The following is a 19,019-nucleotide window of genomic DNA, read 5'->3' on the forward strand; positions in this document are numbered from 1 at the left end:
GCAGTGGCGAGGCCCTGCAGAAGCAGAGCCAGGCCTGAGCATCCTGCTGTCCTCAGGACACTTGCAGTCGTGAGCATCACCCAGGACCACAGCAAGGGCTTGATGGGGCTCCTGCCCCATGTCAGCCCAGGCAGGGAAGCATCACATGAGGTGTGCAGTGCTTCTCCAGAACTCCTGGAGGAAAACAAGAAGTGGTTTGGAAGGGATGGAATCCCGAATGCAGGAGTGAAACCTGCGGCTGATGGGGGAAGGAGGCATGGAGGCTCAGGCTGACACCGAGACAGAGATGGTGGGATACGGAGACAAACGGCCTTTTCCAGCTGAAAGGAGCCTTTGGCTCAGCGGGAGGTGAACCGAAACGTTAGCAGGAGAGCAGAGCCGGGAGGCTGGAGGCAGCACGAGGAGGAAGTGTCTGTAAGGAGCCGGAGCAGCGGCTCCTCCGCTCGGTGCAGCGTGGTGCGGGTGTTGCTGTGAGCCGCCTGTCAGGCTGCACCGCAGAGCTGGCTGTGCACGGTGTGCCTGGCACCACATGGACTCGTTCCACCCCGCCGGGGTGCTGCAGGGGGACGCTCTATGCGCAGCTCTACACAGCAGACAGAAGGTGACCGAGCTGCACGGTTTAATGCTGGATGTTCAGAGTGAACCTTGCTCGCAGCCCGAGCTCTTTCCCCCTGCGCGCAGGGAGTGCGAGCCAGGTTTAATAACAGCGTGCTGCACGTGTGTGTCTGAGGCCTCAGCAAAAACCATCTGGTGGAGCATGGTGTCAAAGCCCTCGGTCCTGGCCTCCAGTCCTCTCCTGTGATGGGTGGGCACAGCAGGACAGAGCTGCTTTTGCTTCCTCGCTAGCCTGGCTGTCAAAGAGAAGGAGGGATCCATTGCCCTTGTGGGAGAGTGTGTATATCTGCCTGTTCCTGCCATCCAGCCCCAGTGCTGATGCTCCAGGTCACTTTCTGCCAGATTTCATCCTCGGAGGGGCTGAATTCCATTTCCTTGTGCTGTTGTCTAATTGTTTCATGAAAAAAAAACCATCTGGATAGATAGGAGAGTGCTGAACTTGGGTCCCCATTGAGGAAACAGATTCATCATCAGCTCTTTTACAAGACATCAAAGAATCCACATAGGATAGAGCCATTACAAGTGCCCCAAACCATGGGAAAAACTCTCATGTGCCTTCTGAGCTGTGAGCTGATCCAACCATGAGACACCGAGCGGCAGCAAACTGGGATTCATTAAGCTGCACTTATGGAGCAGCCCAGGTTTGACTCGGTGAGCTCATCCATGCTGCTGCTGGTCCCCACCACACCAGGGGCTCTGTGGAGCCTGGCACAGCATCCTGGCTTGGGAGAAGTGCTCATGCGGAGACTCTTTGTACTCGGGCATTCTCCTGGCATGGGCATGTCCCAGAGAAGATGCCAAGCCCCATCTCCCAGAGCTGTGAAGGGTGCTGAGTGCTGGGCTCTCCAGCACAATGGAAGGGCTTTGCCATGCTGAATGAACTGCTGTCGGAAGGCTCTGCAGACCGGCTCACTGGGAACACCAGCCCTTGGTGCTTTCCCTCCTTGCCTTGGCTGGAGAGCAAAGGGGATCAGACCAGAGCTCCTGCTGCTGCTTGAATCTGGCTGGATGCTGGGCAAACCTGAGACCCTTCCCGCAGGGGTGCCTGTCCTGCGGGCAGCGTCCATCAGTGTCCATCAGTGTTCCCATGTGAGCAGCTCCTGCCCCAGCTCAGTGCAGGGAGCACCTGAACCTCCAGGAGCTGCTGATTCTGGCTACAGCTCTCACCTCTGCACAGCCCTGCTCCAAGCCAGCCCGGGAGTGAAAGGGTTTTGTGCTATTGAGAGTCCAGCAGAGACTGAGCCAAAGAGCAGGGCCATTGTGCAGGACAGGAGGTGCTCCTAGGGAGGAGCTCATGGGGGAGATAAGAGCAGAGGTTCCAGGGGCAGCTCTTCCCCTGCTGTCTCTGGAGGAAGGGCTGGGTGAAGAAGCACCGTGAGGCTCATTCCAGGAGCAGATGACACCAAACAGTGACCTGCTCTGCCTCACATCCGTTTTAATTAACACCTGCATGGCCTCATCAGCTGAACAATCCCATCCTTCATGGGTCAGCAGCCCCTGACCCCCCGTTCCCACCCGGGTCCAACGGGCAGTGCGTGCACAGGGCAGTGCCTGCAGCCCCAAACCCTCCCACAGCAATAGGAGAAGGGACTGGGCAGCCCAGGGGCTTGCGTTTGGCCAGAACCAGCCTTGTCCTTCCTAATCCCAAGCTTTAAATAGGTGCTGCTGGAAAGGCACCCGGGTGGGTTCCCCAGCACAGAGGTCAGAGTTGTTGCCATGGGATGGGAGCAGATTGCAGCGAGGGAAATGGAAGCTGGATATTAATAATACACAACTATCTGCTAATAAAATGGATGTAGCCCAGCAGGAGGCTGGATTGAGCCATCTGGATATTTTAAAGGAAAGGTTAGATAAAAAAAAGCTTGTCAGGACCAATTTGGGGCAGGGAAAGGGGTTGGATGGCTTCCCAAGAGCTCTCCCAGCCTGAGTTTTTCCGAGTACAAATTCATTTCCCAAAGTGGCAAGGCAAGAGAGCAGCTCAATTTAGAGGCAGAGTTTCTCCCTAACGATTCCCACTGGATCAAAGGCATTCCTTAAATTGGCACTCGCAGAGGCCTTTTCCCTTGGCAGCAGGTCTGTGTCTGTGTGAGGAGCCTTCTGGAAAGCCCAGCTTTCCCAGGTACACATCCAACAGGATCCATCCAGGGCTTGCTCTACCATCGGAGCCCCTGTGAGACACCACAGCTCTGGGGTAGCAGCCCAAGGGGAGCAGTGACCCAGGAGAGCCAGGAGCCCTCCAGGTGCTCCAGTTCCCAGCTAAAACTGAGCTCATGGAAGCCCACCATGGTCATGGCTCAGCTGCAAGGCTGGAAGCTCTTTCTGGCTCCCAGTACATGCTTCTGCCACATCCCAGCTCCATGCAGGGCATGGACCACTGCTCCCATTGGCCCCAGTGAGCAGGAGATGCAGGCATGTGGGCAGGAGGCAGCCGGTGGGATCAGCAGCCAAGGGAATGCCCAAACATCTTCCCTGTGCACTGAGGTTTTGCTGTGGGTCAGGCCCTGGCTGCGGTGCCAGGGGTGCGAGTGCAGTGTGTGCCCCCCAAGCTGTGGGGCAGGGGGTACCCGGCTGTGCCCATGCTGCAGAGGAAGCTGCGCCCGGGGGCTGAGAACAGACCCCCTTTCTTCGTGGGAAAGTGCAATGACTTGAAGTGATCAGACAGCCTTATCTCTGGTTTCCAAAGCCACACGCTGATCATTTGTCAAGATTAGCGCGTGCGGTAGAAGGGATGGAGCTGTTCCAAACCCAGCTCACAGCTCTTCCCTGGGCTCAAAGCCATTCATAAAAATGCCAGAGCAGCAGCGGCGGCGGCAGCACACACTGGGGCTGTGGTTTAGGGAGGACTAGGAGGGGTCAACCACAGGTTATACAAGCTCCGAGTGGGGAGAAGAATACACAGGTTGTGTTATTTGTACATCCGTTAGCATCCTTCCTCCAGGAAAGCACGCAGGGAGGCCAGCAGGGAAGGTTCAGCAAGGACAAGGGGCAGGCAGGAGGTGATGTACTTAAAGAGACCCTTTCCCATCCATGCCAGGACCCAGGGGAACAAGAAAAAGCATTATCAGGCCACAGCTGTGGAGCAGGAGCAGTCTCCAGGGGCTGTCTCAGTTGGATGCAGCAGCGCATGGATGCAGGGTGAGGAGGATGAAGATGGAGCAAGGGAAGAGGTGACACCCTCCTGTAAGCTCAGCTGGTCCCTATCAGTTTAAGCTCAGCTGGGCAGGGCCCTGGGAATGCTATAAAATGCTGGGTGCCTATGGTGAGGAGCAGGCAGTATTTGGGGTAGGGTTTAGGTGGATGTGGAGGAGAGAAAGCTCTTCTGTTGGTAGGTAAAGGTCTGGGTGAGCAAAGGGTCTCTACTGTCAGCTCCTGCCTACCTTCAAGGGTATCCTCAAAGCCAAGGAAGGGTGGTAGGGGAGGAAAATGCCTTTGGGGTGGGGGCTTGATGCTGGGTCTGGCAGGAGCAGGGTTCTGATGATGCTGTGATGGAAGCTTTTGCAGGAGGCGTCCTTCCAACATGAGCCCCTGAGGGATGTTTCTGTCCCTGGCTTGGCTGTGAGGGCTCTGACATCAGCTCCTGTGCTCCTTTAGGCTGTCTGGGACCATGGGGGTCCCTGGTCAGCCTGCTTGAAGCAGGGTCAACTGTGACATTGGGTGTCTGAGCTGTTCATCCCACTGCTCCTGGAGAGGGCTTTGGTGCCAGCTTGTCCCCCAGCACCAACACGTTACCCTACAAACCCTGTGTCTGGGCCTGGGAGCTGTGCAGGCCATGGAGGGGATGCCTGCAGCAGCAGGAGGTTGCCTTGTGCTACTGAGCTGACGGTGACTTCCACGCTGTTGTGGCAGTTCAGCCCTTGGGATGGTCCTTCCGGCCTCTCCTCCAGGAATGCTTTTCCCAGGGACAGCCCCTGGTGCAAGAAGCAGGTTCACGGGGAGTGGGAACAGCAGCAGCCTGGCATTTGGGTTTACAGAAATGCCCCTATTGTTGGTATGTTCAGTTGCTTCTCCAGGGCTTAGGCAGGTCCCTTGCAGAGCTGTGCCTCTGGCGTTAGGGAAGGTCTGTGTTTTCCCTTTCCATTTCCTCCAGCTGGGTCAGATTCTGCCTTTCCTGGGGACAGGACAATGGCAGCAACCCAGCGGTTCAGGCACAAACCCTCTGCTCAGTGACCTCACTGCTGCACGCAGCGGAAGGGAAACAGCGCAAGAGCGGAAAGAAAACACTTCTCCTTTGGGAGCCGGGCGATAGTGAAGGACACTTGTACAAACCGGCCTCTTTGGCTTGGTTTTGGTTTACAGTCACCCGGCACCACGGCACAGCTGAGCTGACTGTAACCCCTGAGCTCTTCAACACCCTAAGGCAAGGAGTTTGCCTGGTGTTGGAGCATGGGGATGCTCCTGAGGGATGAGTGCCTGTGGGTGCCTGGCTCCTGCAGCCAAACCGAGGGGCCAGGGCTGCTGGGGTGGCTCCAGCAGGAGAGATGGACCTGGAGGCAGCTGTAGGTGCAGGTTTCCCTGCATGAGGTGGGTCCAAGAGGGTGATGGCCACGTGTGGAGCCTCCTGCAGGGCTCTGTGCAGAAGCAGCAGCCTGAACATTGCCCTCTGTCTCTCCCATCTCCTGCATTTTGGGGGCAGGACCCCCATGGAGCCCAGCAGCCTGCCTGCATGAGGGTTATCTCTGCGTGTTAATGGGGTGATGATGGAGAGCAACCCTACAAGCCCACCTGGGGTAAGTTACCCTGCACGCTCCATTCTCTGTTCTGTGCCTGTTCTTGGTGGTTTGCCCACAGATGGTGTTCTGGGGCAGCAGGAGGGCTTCCCATCCCTAGGGCTGCTTGCTCCAAGCCATGGCCAGCCCCACTCCCACGTGTCCCCAAGCACGGGGTGACTTTGTGATATAGCTAATGTGGGAACAGCTGGCCTGAAACCCTGCCATTATCCACGTCGCCTGCGGCAGGGGGATGAGCAGCAGTTATTTCTGGGTTCTGTGAGGGCCCCTTCGTGCCCCCCTGCAGCCAGCTCTGCCCTGTCCTCCGAGGTGACCCTGCAGGCACGTGTAGGGTGCGATGTGAAGGGCCATAAATAATGGGTGGTTATTTATGCACGGGCAAAGGAGCAATGTAACTGATACCAGCTTGGGCTCCTTCCAGGCCTGCTTGGACCTCATGGCTGATACTTGGCTTCCCTGGCTTCTCTTTGCAAGCAGCTGGGCCCTGCATCTGCGTTTGGCCTCGTGCAGTGTTTTGCTGATTCTCTTTCTCACTGTACGTGTGCTCGCCAAGGTCCCACTGACCCATCACCAGAAAACCCCTTAAAATCGGGAGAACTTGATATCCGAGTGGAATGGCTTGGGCTCAGCCGTGGAGAAACTGCTGAACTCTCAAGGAATTTCCTGATCCGAGGAATCTGCCAAACTTTGGGATCTGCCTCGGTTGGGCTGTGCATACTTTCAGAGCTCACACTGGAGTGCTGTGATTTGGGTTCCCAGCCATGTCTTTGCAGGGACGTGCTCTATCTGCATAGGGCACCAAGAGCAGAAAGGAAAATCTCTCTCCGACCGGCCACAGGAATACTCAGGGATTTGCTCAACATCCTCCCCTCCTTAACTCTGGGATCAGTGGGATTTTTGATCTTCAATTCCTGTCTTGTCTCCCTGTGCCAAACCCCAGGCTGTCGCTGCAGCCCTCACGTGAACACGGAAATTTGGGTGCAGTTTAGGTTAGTGGCTCACTGGCAGACCTGGGATTAAAGGCATGACCCCACACTGACCAATATCCCCTATGTTAATGAACAGGTAATGCTTTTGCAGCAGCAGCCAGCCTCTTTGCTTGAGCTGGGGCTTGCGTTCATGTGTTTATTGCATGTATTTCAAAAGCAAACAAGCTCCTGGGTGGGAAAAGCACAGCCCTTCCCCTCAGAACAAACCCGAATGAAATTCCTCAAGGTCTTCGTCCAAAAATTAACACTGCCTGGATCTCGACCAGGTTGTTTTTGACTGGCTTTAATCTGTGAAATCAACACCGAGTCAGGAAATGCTCAGATAGACTCGAGCGAGGGCTTGGCCAGAACTCCTCTCCTATTTATGAGGGTTAGTTGGAACCAGCAAAACCTCCCGGAGGTGACCTGTGCTGACCTCCCCGCTCACCCAGCCCAGCCTGGGGGGGCTTTATTGTCCTTTACCACTTGATTTCATCCCCGGGGGCTCGGCAGCCCTGTTGGGCTGTGGTGATGCTGGAGGCTGGGACGGTTTTCCCCTGGTTCCAGTGGGTTTTGAACTGGGCTGGTGGAACCAGTTTCCCTGTGGGCCAGCAGTGCTGTTTTGGGGGATACCTCAGTGCTCCCCAGCAATGGGTCAGGGCTGAACCTTCTGGAACACCACCACCGCCCAGCTCCAACACGGGCCAGCCTGGAGTCACTGTCTCTGCCTCCCTGTCTGCTCTTGATGCCAGCTGTGAGCTGGGGCTGAGCAGAGCCTGGACCAGAAGAGCCCATGGCATCCCTTGTGTCCCCCCTTCCCCACACAATGCTTTGCAGGGCATTGCAGCAGTGAGAGGGAGGAAAAGCAAGCCCAGCGTGAGCACATGTGGCAGGCAGGGGAAATGGCTGTGCAAAGTAAGCAGTGCCTTTAAAGAAGTGCTTGTCTGGGGTTTGTTTAGTTATCCTCTAGGTAATTTTACAGCTGAGGAGGCTGGGCCATTCAGGCAATGGCCCAAACAATATCCCCACTGTCTGAGCAGCTCCCGCGGCCCGGCGGAGCTGGGGGCAGAGCCGGCAAAGAGAAGTTTCTTTTAGGGGCTGTAGGCAGAAATGCCATGGAGGATGTCCTGTAATTAAGACGTCGCTTCCAATGAGCAAGTCACTCGGCTGTCAGGTTGAATAAAGCTCTGGGTGCAGGCCGGCTGTGGGAGCGGGAGCCAGGGATGTGGTTGGGAAAAGCCCGGTCCCATTGGTTTGATCTGAACTGTGGCTCCGGGTTTGGGATGCTGAGGAGGTGGATGGGGCTTGAGGCTCGGTTTCCTTGCTCCCATGGGCAGGGATTATGTGGTGTCCTGCCTGCACCCCTCTCTGCCCCCCACCCAGTACCAGCAGCTCCAACCTGTGGGACACGGGGAGCTGGGACTCCAAAACGGAGAGTGGTCCCAGTTCGTTGTCCTTGGCACAAGCCCTTGTGGGGTGTATGTGCCAGGGCAGGTCCTGCTCCCCACCCCACCAAGGCACGCTCTGTCCCATCGCCCGGACACATCTCAGGCTGAAATCGCCATGGAAAAGCTCCCCTGCCTCTTCCAAAGGCCTCGTGCATCCCAAGCTGGAAACACGGGGGCTCGAGTCTCGGAGCACTACGTGCAAATAGCGCACATCAGCTCACAGCGCTGTTCCCAAGAGCCGGAGCACTCGCTGCTGGCAGCCAGCTTGCAGGAGGATCCCAATATTTCATGCAGACATGGCGAGAAACCAGCCCTGTTTCCCATTCACAAGGGGTGGCTCCAGAACAACCCCGAGATCTGTCACAGCGAATACGCGGCATCTGTGCAAATTGGCCTGACTGCCTAAATAATTCCTATATATTCATAAACTGTGAGCCGCAACGTTTTTTCCTGTTTACTTTTCGGTTGAATTCCTTGCTCATGGAAATGAGAGCTGCAGCGCGGTGGCGAGACATGACCATTGTGCAGGCAAGGCGCTGTACAAACTGTCCTAGAAATTCAGCCCAAATGCCAGGCGCTATCAGCCTGATCTGCAGCCCCTTCCCACCCACGCTCCCCCTGCTCCAGCCCTCTGCATTGAGCTCATTCCAGCTACAAGCTCCCATGCCAAGGGGGTGCTTGTCCAAGTGCGCATGGTCAGAGCGCTGCAGGTAGGTCGGGTTTGGGCCCGCAGTGAGGAAGGTGGAAAAGAGGGAGAAGGGGACAGGGAAGTTTTCCCCGCTGCCAGGATTGCTGTGAATCTGAGCTGGGTAAATCTGCTGTGGGTCACGTCAGAAGAAGGCTCTGCCCCAGCAGCCCCCAGTGGGATGTCTTCCTCCATGCACTGCCAAGCATCATGGTGCTGCCAGCATCCTGTGCTGGTGCTGAGGGTGGCTGGTGGTGTGAGCCCCACCACAGCATGGCATGGGCCATCCCCATCCCCATGGGCATCTCCCATGCCTGACCCCAGTATTCAATTCTTGCTGAGCATCCCAGGGTTTGTTGTTGTGCAGAGTTGGCCAGGATGATGCTGTGTGGTAGCACTGTGGGGAGCCAGGGGCAGGTTCCTGGGCTCTCCTCCTTGGTCTGTGTTTGGGACCAAGGACATGGGATGGTGTCCAAGCTATGTGCAGTGCTTATACATGCAGCTCTTTAATGCTTGTGTGGGTTTGGGATTGAGGTGTCTGGAGCTTGTGGGTTACTTGGATTGTGAGGGATAGGTGCAGCTCACACAGGAGCTCACACAACTTCTGCACCAGTCAGCGAGGGAGTCAATGTGCCTTGTGGAAACAGGGTCGTAAACAGCACCATGAAGGGCCAAGACGTGTTGGAGCCAGGGTAACACATCTGCTGGGAAAGCAGGGAAAGGAAAGGGGGAAAAGGTTTTAAACATGGAAAGTGAAATCTGAACCCATTTTATGGCTGCTCAGAGGCCACATGCGAGGCTGCGGCTGCCATGGGGCTCCGGGGGGTGCAAAGAGGGGCCAGCGCCACTGCAGGGGCTCAACCTTCCTCATGCACATCCCACCCTGCCCTGTTCCTCCAGGTCCGGTGGGGCAGGAATGGGTAAGGATGGGAGAGCACTTGGGAGCTGGAGGGATGCAGGAGCATCCTGAGGGCTTTTCCCCTTCCCACTCTCACCCTGGGGGGACTCACTCACAAGTACTGGCTGTAGCACATCTCCCCCTCCAAAGCAGGAATGAAACAATCACCTCCGTGGCTGACAGATAGCAGGGATGAGCAGCGCAGTTAGAACACGTATGGGGTTTCACCGTGTTTGCACTTGCATCAGACTGGTTGCTCCCAACCTCAAATCCGTGTCACCTGCTGGTGGTGTCTGTTTGACTCTATTTATACTGTCAGTTCAAGGTAGAACTTATTTAGCGGTGACCACAGTCATTGTGTCATGTTTATTTATAGTCTCCTGCACTTGCTTCTGTTCGCTCTCGGGTATTTCAGTCACGTTTCTCATCCCTTACATAAAGGTCTGGGAACAGCTGTGCTGGAGCGGATCAAAGCAGCCCCACGTCCCCGCAGCTCTCCGCCAGCACTGGGGATGGGGAAGGAGGAATGAAGGAAGCGTGCCGGGATCCTCCTGGCAGTGAAAGGGTGAGGCACAGCCCCGGGACCTCCCCGCGTGGCTCTAATCTCTTCTGCAATGTGGTTACAGCCCTGACCTCCCAACAGCCCCACAGCACAGGGCATGTTTCATGGTGCCCTGGGTGAAAGGGGGCTGCGGCCACGGCCTCCGGACCCTGGGACCCTGGGGGGGCGGCTGATGGTGTCAGGATCCCCTCTGAGCAACGGGCACTAAATATAACCATTATAGAGAGTAATGTTACATCCCTAGAACTGGGAATGACTTGGAATTAGGGATTTCTGTGCTCGCACGTGGAGTGGGAGCAGGTGGGGGGAAACGGGAAGTTCAGGTTAGATCTGAGGCAGAAGCTGTTCCCTGTGAGGGTGCTGAGGCGCTGGCACAGGGTGCCCAGAGAAGCTGTGGCTGCCCCATCCCTGGCAGTGCTCAAGGCCAGGTTGGACACAGGGGCTTGGAGCAAGCTGCTCCAGGGGAAGGGGTCCCTGCCTGTGGCAGGGGTTGGAACTGGAGGAGCTTTAAGGTCCCTTCAACCCAAACCAGGCTGGGATTCTGGGATTCTGTGGTGGTCTCCCAGGCTCTGCCATTTGCCAGAGGATGCTGTGGGATGGCCACGAGTGTTGGAGGCACTGGAAGGTCCCCTGCCCACAGGCTGAATTCGGGATGAGCACTGAGCTCCTGCGTGAGCAAAGGTCCCCAGCCATGCTGGATCCTGGACCCAAAGGCAAGTGGGCTGTGGGGTGAGGAGAGCAGCTCTGCCCGTGGGAGGGTAGATGGGGCTCCTGGGATGGAGCTGGGCAAGTGAAGAATCACCATTAAAGCAAGTGTCCGTGGAAATCCTGGCTTCTGGACACACTTGTTTCATGCAGTGCACCAAATGGAGGCGAGGCCTGAGAAGGGAAAGTCTAATTGGGTGTTTTGGTAATCCTTCTGAAGGAGACACACCAGCTCATCTGACTGATGCAGGACAGTGGATCACCCACTCCAGGAGGCTCTGCAGGAGGCCTGGGAAAGGCCCTGGACCGTGGAGCAGGTACGGCACCGGCGCTGGTCCAGGACATCCACCTCCTGCTTCTCCCTGGGAAAGGGCAGCCGGGCCAGGGATGGGCAAAGGACAGACACAGCAGCTCCTGGGCTGGAGAGGGCCCAGTGGAGCCATCCCATGGCCTCTGCTGCTGCTGTTTCACCGGTAGTGCCCATATTCATCACTGAGAATGGCCCCTTTAGACAATCTCAGGCCTTGTGCTTGACTTCTATGGGGTGATGGCCACGCTGAGGTGTCCCTGCACGCTCTCCTGGATGCCTCAGGTCCCCACCTCAACACAGGATCCTGGCTGAGGCTCAGGCCATGTGGCTGATGGGCAGCAAACCCTTTGCTGCAGGACTCAGACCCCGGTGTTCTTGGCTTTACCAGCCTGGCCATGCATTACCCAGGAGGGGAAGGGCCTGGAGGGAGGCAGGAAGGTGGTGGTGGGGAGGTTCTGGTGCTCTCTGGTGCTGCCTGTGATGCTGCCCCTGCTGCTCCATCAGGGTTTTAACCAACGTGAAGGAACCCGCACCCGAGCCGCTCCCGCTGCCCCCGCTCTCCCGGGACACGGGCTCTGTTCCCTGGGATTACAGGGAGCACCTTAAAGAAAATATTGACAGAATTTATATTCACATCCCGCCCGGCCTCTTCTCAGGGGCTCCCCCATGCGCGCCCTCCCTCGCTCCCGCTCCCCATCCTGCCACAATGCCCGCCTTTGTGCGAGGAACAATGTTTGCTCTCCACCGAGGATGGGGGGATTGGACATGAAAAGGGCTGCCTGCCCCTCGCCCCGGCCCCGGGTGGCGGGAGAAGGAGGAATTCCTGCAGGAATGTCGATGGCGAAGCTGGCCCGAAGGCGAGGGGATAAATATTCATGCTGGAGGAGAGAGGGAGGAGGAGCGAGGGAACGCTGGGGACCAGGGCAGCCCAGGGTCCGTCGTGTTCTGCCGCTGTCTCTGCTGGGTTTACAGGTCCGTGATGCAGAGCGGGCGCCGTCCCTTGGCCTCACCCAGGAGACGAGAGGCAGCTCTGCGCCGGGGGGCAGCCCGGCAGTGGGGAGCGGGCGGTGGGGCTGCGGGAGCCAGCATGTGGCTGCAATTACAGGGCCGCTTGTGGGGCTGGTGCGCTGGAGCCTTGGAAGCGCTGCGCTTCCCTCCCCGCCCTTCCCCGGCGCTGGCTGCGTTTCCCCACCAGAAGCCAAGATTCCTCCTGCTGCTCCTTGCTGGGAGCCCATCCAGTTGGATCGGGGAGCGCTGGGGGGAGGCCTGCCCCTCAGCCGGGGGACCCCAGCCCAGGAGCGGGGCGAGCCTTCAATAGCGAGGTGGTGCAAAGGGCAGCGTTTCCCGTAGGGACAAGGAAAACGCACCAGGAGCGCTGGGTAAGCCCTATTGTGGGATGGCTTCCCCATCTCCAGTGCCCTCTGCCGTCCAGCACCAGCAGCCCTCGCTCGTGGCAGCCGGAACAGGCACCGGCTCATTCCCATCCCAGCACTGGCCTCCCGCCAGCCTTCTCAAGCCTTACCCCATGTGCAAGGGGCTCGCCACAGAGCCTGCTGCGGACCAAGGGTGTCTGGGGGTCCCCAGATGCCTGCGGGAAGGGCTGGGAGGCAGGGAGCATGTGTGGGGTTGGCACGGGCACAGCAATGGGCTTTGGGGCCAGCCCCGGTCAGGAGGTAGGAGCCATCTCCAGAGATGAGCACAGGGTTTGGTACAAGCCTCTTTGTGTTTCCTGAAAATCCCAGTGTCTAAATATAGCCAATACTTGGGCATTTTACTCTAGGAAGGGAAAACAGCTCCAGCGCCAAAGGAGATCCTCTTCTGCTTACACACAGTGAGGGCTGCTCCCGTTGAGGGCGATCTGTGCTGACAGGGGCTGGCTCATCCCAGAGGCATTCATTGGGATGTGCATTCAGTCAAACTCCCTCACTGGAGGTTTAGGCATGGGGATGGGTACTGTGGTCCATCCCAGTTGCAGGCAGGAGCCCTGGCAGCTCTCTGGACACCATTCATTTCATCAGTCTTCTCCCTCATTTCCCAACATGATAGGTGTTATGGGAACCCTCAGGCCCTCCCTCCCCATGTATTTTATTCACCTCATTTCCAGATGCTAGAGGAGAAACAGGCAGTTATTCTATTGTCACACAGCCGGATGTAGCCCTGCTGTCTCTCACCCATCCTTGGGCTGCTGGGTGCTGCCACTGGCACCAGCGCCACAGCCTTGCACCCCTGCCTGCCTGCAGCTCTGTGTGAAGGGGATGGCAGGTCCCTCTTGGCCACGTCACTCCCTGTCACCACCGAGGGCTGTGGGTGGTCTGGGCACCCCACCTTTGCCCTGGCCTTTGCTCCCTAAATCAAGGGAAACAAATGAGCAGCAGCTGCAGTGCTTTGTGCTCCTGGGTCTCTCCTTGCTGCTCTTCTCCATGCTCTCCTTCAAAGCAGGATGCTGGCCTAGGAGCTCAGAGCATCTCCATCTGCCTCACCTGGGCTGCATCCCTTGGTCCAACACATGTGGTGCTTGTGGTGCTGGGCAATGGGTGACTGCAGAGAGAGCCAAAATGCATCCTGGGCTCTGGCTGGGGCTGTGATGTTCACAGGCTGTACAGGGCTCCAGCTGGGAGGAACAGGCAGGGAGGCTTTGCTTCCCCCTATGAATGGGTTTGTAATTCTCCAGTGGGGTGGAGCTGCAGCTCCTGCCGGACCAACAGCACTTCAGGGCTGTGGCGATCCCTGCCCTGGAGACACTGCAGGAGATGTGGGAGTGAGCAGCATCCTGCTGGGGTGGGAGCTGGAGATCTCCACTGCCCTGGGAGCAGCCCTCGGCCCACAGGCATCGCCCAGTGCCAGCTCCCGCATCCCCCAGGATGGATCCCTGCCGGGCAGGAGGGGTGCGATGCTCTGCCACAGCAGTCACCTCTGGGAGCTGCAGGGATCAGGTTTGGCACTGGGTAGCCTTGCAGAGGCAGGAGGTGGCCCAGGCTGTTTGCAGAGCAGGGCTGCTCTCACCGGGTCGCCTGGGAGGCTCTGACAGAGCGGGATTGAGTCAAAGGGTGGGAAGAGGCTCTGGATTTCTCTGGGAACACCAGGATGATCCTTCTTTTCTTCTTTTCTCATAGTATTGTTTGATGGTTGGAGAAAAAAGCCTGGAACAGAACTGCAGAAAGTGCTGCTGTTTCTGGCTATCCCTGCAGAGCATGGCTCTGTCCTCACCAGCTGGACCAGCTTAGAGAGCCTCCATCCCCAGTGAGGCTCCTGGTGGCCCAAGCCTGCCCTCTTTCCATTGACTATCCTGAACTTGGCTCCCACCGCCCGGGTGTGCAGCAGGATCAATCCTGCTCCCACAGCTGGGAAATGGAGGCTGCTGTGCCCCGTGGGCCCTGCTTCGAGGCACTGAGCCCTTGTTTGCTTTGGGAAATGAAAACCTTGCCCGGTGTGGATGGGGGCAGGTGGGGAATGGTGCTGCAGGCAGCCTGGGGTGAGCTGGGGCTGAGGGTGCGGTGTGGCTGTGGCAGAGCTGTGCTGGCACAGCAGCGTGTTCCTGCTCTCCTGTGCAAGTACAAATCCTCCCTGAGGTCCGCTCTCTCATCGTCATGGGTGTGCAAGGGGGGTTGGGTCAGTTGTCCTTCCCCAGGGATGGTACTGGGGGGTGCCTTGGGAGGGAGGGCAGGAATAGGGACAAGGGGAGCAGGACATGAGAGGAAGGATCCCATGGCAGGGTCTGCAGGATCAGTGTCCAGCAGGAAGGAGGAGGTGGAAGATGACCAAGTTTTGGACTGTACATCCTGATGGAGACATTGGGCCTGGATGAGCCCCACTGGACCGGCAGCTCTTGCCAGTGTGGAGTTATTCCCTGTAAGCACACAGCTCCTTGCTGTCCCACTGCCAAAGAGCTGGCCCGAGGTGACCTGTCCTTTGCTGCAGGAAGCTGCTCCCCATTGGCATCACCAGCTCTTGGCCAAGTCTCATGCATCAGAGGATGCAACAACTCCTCAAGTGCAGGAGCAACCATGTGTTCAGCCTCATATGCAGGGGAAAATACATGTAGGCTCCATATGCACAAGGAAGAGGCCTTGAAAACCAGGAGGATGCGATGATCAATAAATTACAGCTTGGATAATATTTTCCACCATCACCAAATAAATCAGACCTTATTTTTCCCCAACGTCCACAGATTTAATGGCAGCAACAGTGCCCTTGGTGGTCGTAAAACTCCATCCTCTCGCTAAAGGGCCTCCCAAACAATTTGTCATTTGGCCTTTGCTTGTTTGCTTTAAAATTAGCCTGTCCAGACATTTAATAGCCCAGGAGCTAAGAAATCCATCAACCCAGCCCAGCTTCCAGCTATCTCTGTGTGCACTCTGCAGCAGCATCACAGTGATGGGTGTAAGGAGTGATGGGGAGGGAGCAAGCTGTAGAGTCAGGGATCATGGGGGATATTTTCCATCTGAGCATTAAGATCACCTTTCCTATTTCCACTTCTTCCTTTCTTCCCATCTCTCCTTCCCCCCCTACTGTCACATCACCTCTCCAGCTGCCATCAGCAATACTCCCAGCCGCAGTGAGCAAGGCAGGAGCTGACCCTGTCTCATAGGTGTAAACACTGCCTTGTTAAAAGGGGATAATTGCCGGGGTCTGGTTAACCCTGATGTAAAATCAAAGTGAATAGAGCCCCACTGAGGCTCCCAGCCATGCGGACCATGATGCCCGGGCTCTGGGGTAAACAGCCCAAGCTTCACTGCTTGTCAGCTCAGTGCATTCAGCGGGGAGTTATCTTCTCCCTGAATCAGAAACAGTTTGGGGCTGATTTATACCCCCCAGGCACAGCTGAGGGTGGGTCCTTTCCCGACGGAAAGCCTTGCCAGGAGTTTTCTGGCTGCCCCATTGGGAACAAGCAGTGTTGAGCTATGTCACTGCATGGACCACCCTGCAGTGGTTCCCGAGCTCACAGGGCTGCACACAGGAGCTGGGAGGCTGCATTTCGGCTCTGTTATCCCTGTTTCCTGGAGGAATGCATGTGTCACAAAATGATTTCTATGTGGTCAGAGCCAATGGGCTGCTGTTGCATTTCCAGCATCCTCTGTCTGTGACCCACCCCCCCTGAGTGCCCCGCTGGCACGGCTCAGCAGCAGGTTTACCAATAAGGATGCTCAGAAGGCTCTCAAGCAGCAGTGCTGGGAATGGAGGCCGGCCCTTCCTCCCTGCATCCTCCCCAGCAGCCGGCTGCAGGCATGCTCAGAGCCTGGGAAATGGGGGCAGCAGCACCCAGGGGATGTCCTGAGCAAACTGAACAAAAGCAAGTCCTGCCTCTGCAAACCCTTTCCCAAGCCAGCCCATAGGAGCCCTTCAGGCTTCTCCAGCCTTACTGAGGGCAAAGCCAACTCCCTCATGGTTATTTTCTCCCATTGGACCAGGGGGCTCCAATAGTTCCACCTGAAACGCTGAGAATCCTGCTTCTGCCTCTGTTCACCCATGAGCGCTGCCCGTGGGTGAGTCTGGGCTGTGAGTGAGTGAGCCCAGGCTCAGGGCTGGCTGCAGACAGCACAGGAGAGAGGAGCTCTGCAGGCACCGAACTGAAGGCATTTTGACTGCTTCCAGGATTATTACACAGCATGTTTATTCCTTCAGCAAGGAAGGCTTCATCACTCAGGGACTCCTGACAATGTATACATATGGAAATCTTATGAGAGTAATGACCATATCCAATGATATTTTGTTCTCCTCTTGCCAACATAAACAACTCGCTGGACTTACCGAATTCAAGCAGGTCATCCTGAATAATTAGGCTCGCATGTTCCATTTATTACCTTGAAAATCCTTTCTCATTGTACTCTATCTACCCATCTATCTATCTAAATGTAATATGTTTAAATGAAAACCAGATACAGCTCCGAAGGAATCTGAAATATGAGGCTGAGAGTACAAGAAGCAGCAGAAAGGTCCTCTGCTAGCAGGGAAAGCCCATCTGGGGCTGAGGAGATAAGGGAAGGTCAGGTGAGAGCTGCTGCATGGGGCTGGGCTCAGCCACCTACCTGCGGACAGGCTCGTGCTTGAGGGTTTCCAGTCAGTAACTGGTGAGGCTGCTGATCCTGAGGCAGGATGTGGGGAGGAGTGGGGTGGGATCCTGGTGGCCAGGTCTGCTTTAACATCCTCTTCAGCTCTCAGATCTCTCTTCAGGTGGCTCCAGACATGAGCATGAGGCCAGAGAGCATCTCCATGATTGCAGGGCCCAGAAAGTCTCCCACAGCATCAGTAAGCAAGAAACTGCCAGTGCCCAGGGAACTGAACCTGTAAGGCAGGACTGGCAGCTGCCCCTCATGTGGGGATGAGGAGAGCCTGGTATGAACCAGAGCATTGCCAATAGAAAATGAAAACTCCCTCCTTGGAGCCATGTCTGAGAAGGAAACACTGGACATGATTCATAGAATCATAGAATAGCTTGGGTTGGAAGGGAGATTCAAAGGTCATTGAGTTCCAAACCCCCTGCAGTGAGCAGGCATAATTTAAATGTATTATAATTAGGACTAAGTGTCATCTCAAGGTATCTTGAAATCGCACTTGTACTGTGCTGATCAGCATGGACAAGAGCAGCTACCAGCAGTGACTTGTGGTGGCTGGAAATGTCCTCTGCGAAACAAGAGACCACATTTAACCAGGGCATCCCTGGCACCAATGGGCTCATGGTGGGGTTTGGACAATCTGACGCTGGTTCCCAAATTTCCCTGGTGATGTCCCTGTGCAGCATGACCGAGGAGGATCAGCGACCCCCAGGATCTGAGCTGTGCAAGATCCCTCTCCCTCTCTCCTGAAAGGCCACACACCAAACCAGGTGAGCATCTCTGCAGTGGTTCCCAGCCCCAGCCTGCGTGGCTGTGCCCCAGGACATGGTGCATCACGTCCATGCAGGAAAGGCAGTGACATGGTCCTTCAGTGCGAAAAGCACCTTTTGCAGCTTTGCTTCCACTACTGTTCCTTTCTAAAGAGCAGCCTGCAGCAAAATGAGGAGGAATCGTAGTCTGCATGGATCTCACAGACCCAAGCAAGGTGGATGCCTGGTGTGTACCCAGACATAGCTGTGACTGGGAAACCCTCTCTGAACACTCTATACCTTGCTGATGCCTGCAGGGCTCATGGCTGTTGGCCTTTAATGGCAGGTCCATTGCTGTTTTGGTTTGTTCTCTCAGCAGGGATAAGGAGAAGTCTGAAGGTGGAACAGACAAATACATCTTGTGTCAGCACCCATACCTTCACCATCTTCCTCCTTGGGGATTGCCATAGAAACCCCCAGGAAGGGGAGCAGGCAGGAAAACCTGAACCATAGGATCATAGAATGGTTCGGGTTGGAAAGGACCTTAACACTCTGCAGTCCAGCCCCCTGTCATGGGCAGGAACACCTCACACTACACCATGTCACCCAAGGCCCTGTCCATCCTGGTGCTCTGCTTAACTGAAACACTGCTTCCAGGTCACTGAAAGGTGTGAGCTGTGGTGTCCATGCTGTGGGGTGGGTGTCCCCCAGTGAGACATCACCTAAAGTCCTCTGAAGCCATCCAGAACCAGCACTGGCTGTAAGGATCCCGGTGGGAAAGAGCTGGAGGCAGCAGGAGCACCCATGGAGGACACTGGGGTCAGTGGGCGGTGTGCGGTGGGTCCGTGTGTGGGAAGCTGGAGCAGCCCTGCCGGCTCTCCCCATGGTTCTGGCCGGCGCTGTTGAGTGCTTCACTTGCATGAGCAGCGAGAGTAAAACCAAAATGACATTCATTAAATGTTTTAAGGAGTGTTCAGGCATGTAATCCTCCTGGAATGAGGCAGCCACAACAAGTTACTGTAGTTATTGATAGTCATGTCAGTTAGCCTTTCCCAAGGATTAATCACCATCCTGCTCATGCCATACAGGATGTTTTTATCTCCGTTTTCTCCCAGTGCTGCAGCGTGCAGAGCTGGCTGGGCTGACCAGCGTGGCTCCCGCGCCTGGAGGGGAAGGCAGGCTCCTCAGGCTCACATCCTGGATGTTTAACAGTGGAAGAGCATTCAGAGGAGTTGCCGGGGCAGAGCTGCAGCGTTTCCAGGTGTCACCATGGAGGGCCCGAGTTCACAGGTCCCCATC

Source organism: Neopsephotus bourkii, unplaced genomic scaffold (assembly GCF_033783945.1).
Source record: "Neopsephotus bourkii isolate Nb327-2 ecotype Australia unplaced genomic scaffold, CSIRO-AGI_Nbou_v1 NB_1737, whole genome shotgun sequence".
Lineage (NCBI taxonomy): Eukaryota > Metazoa > Chordata > Aves > Psittaciformes > Psittacidae > Neopsephotus > Neopsephotus bourkii.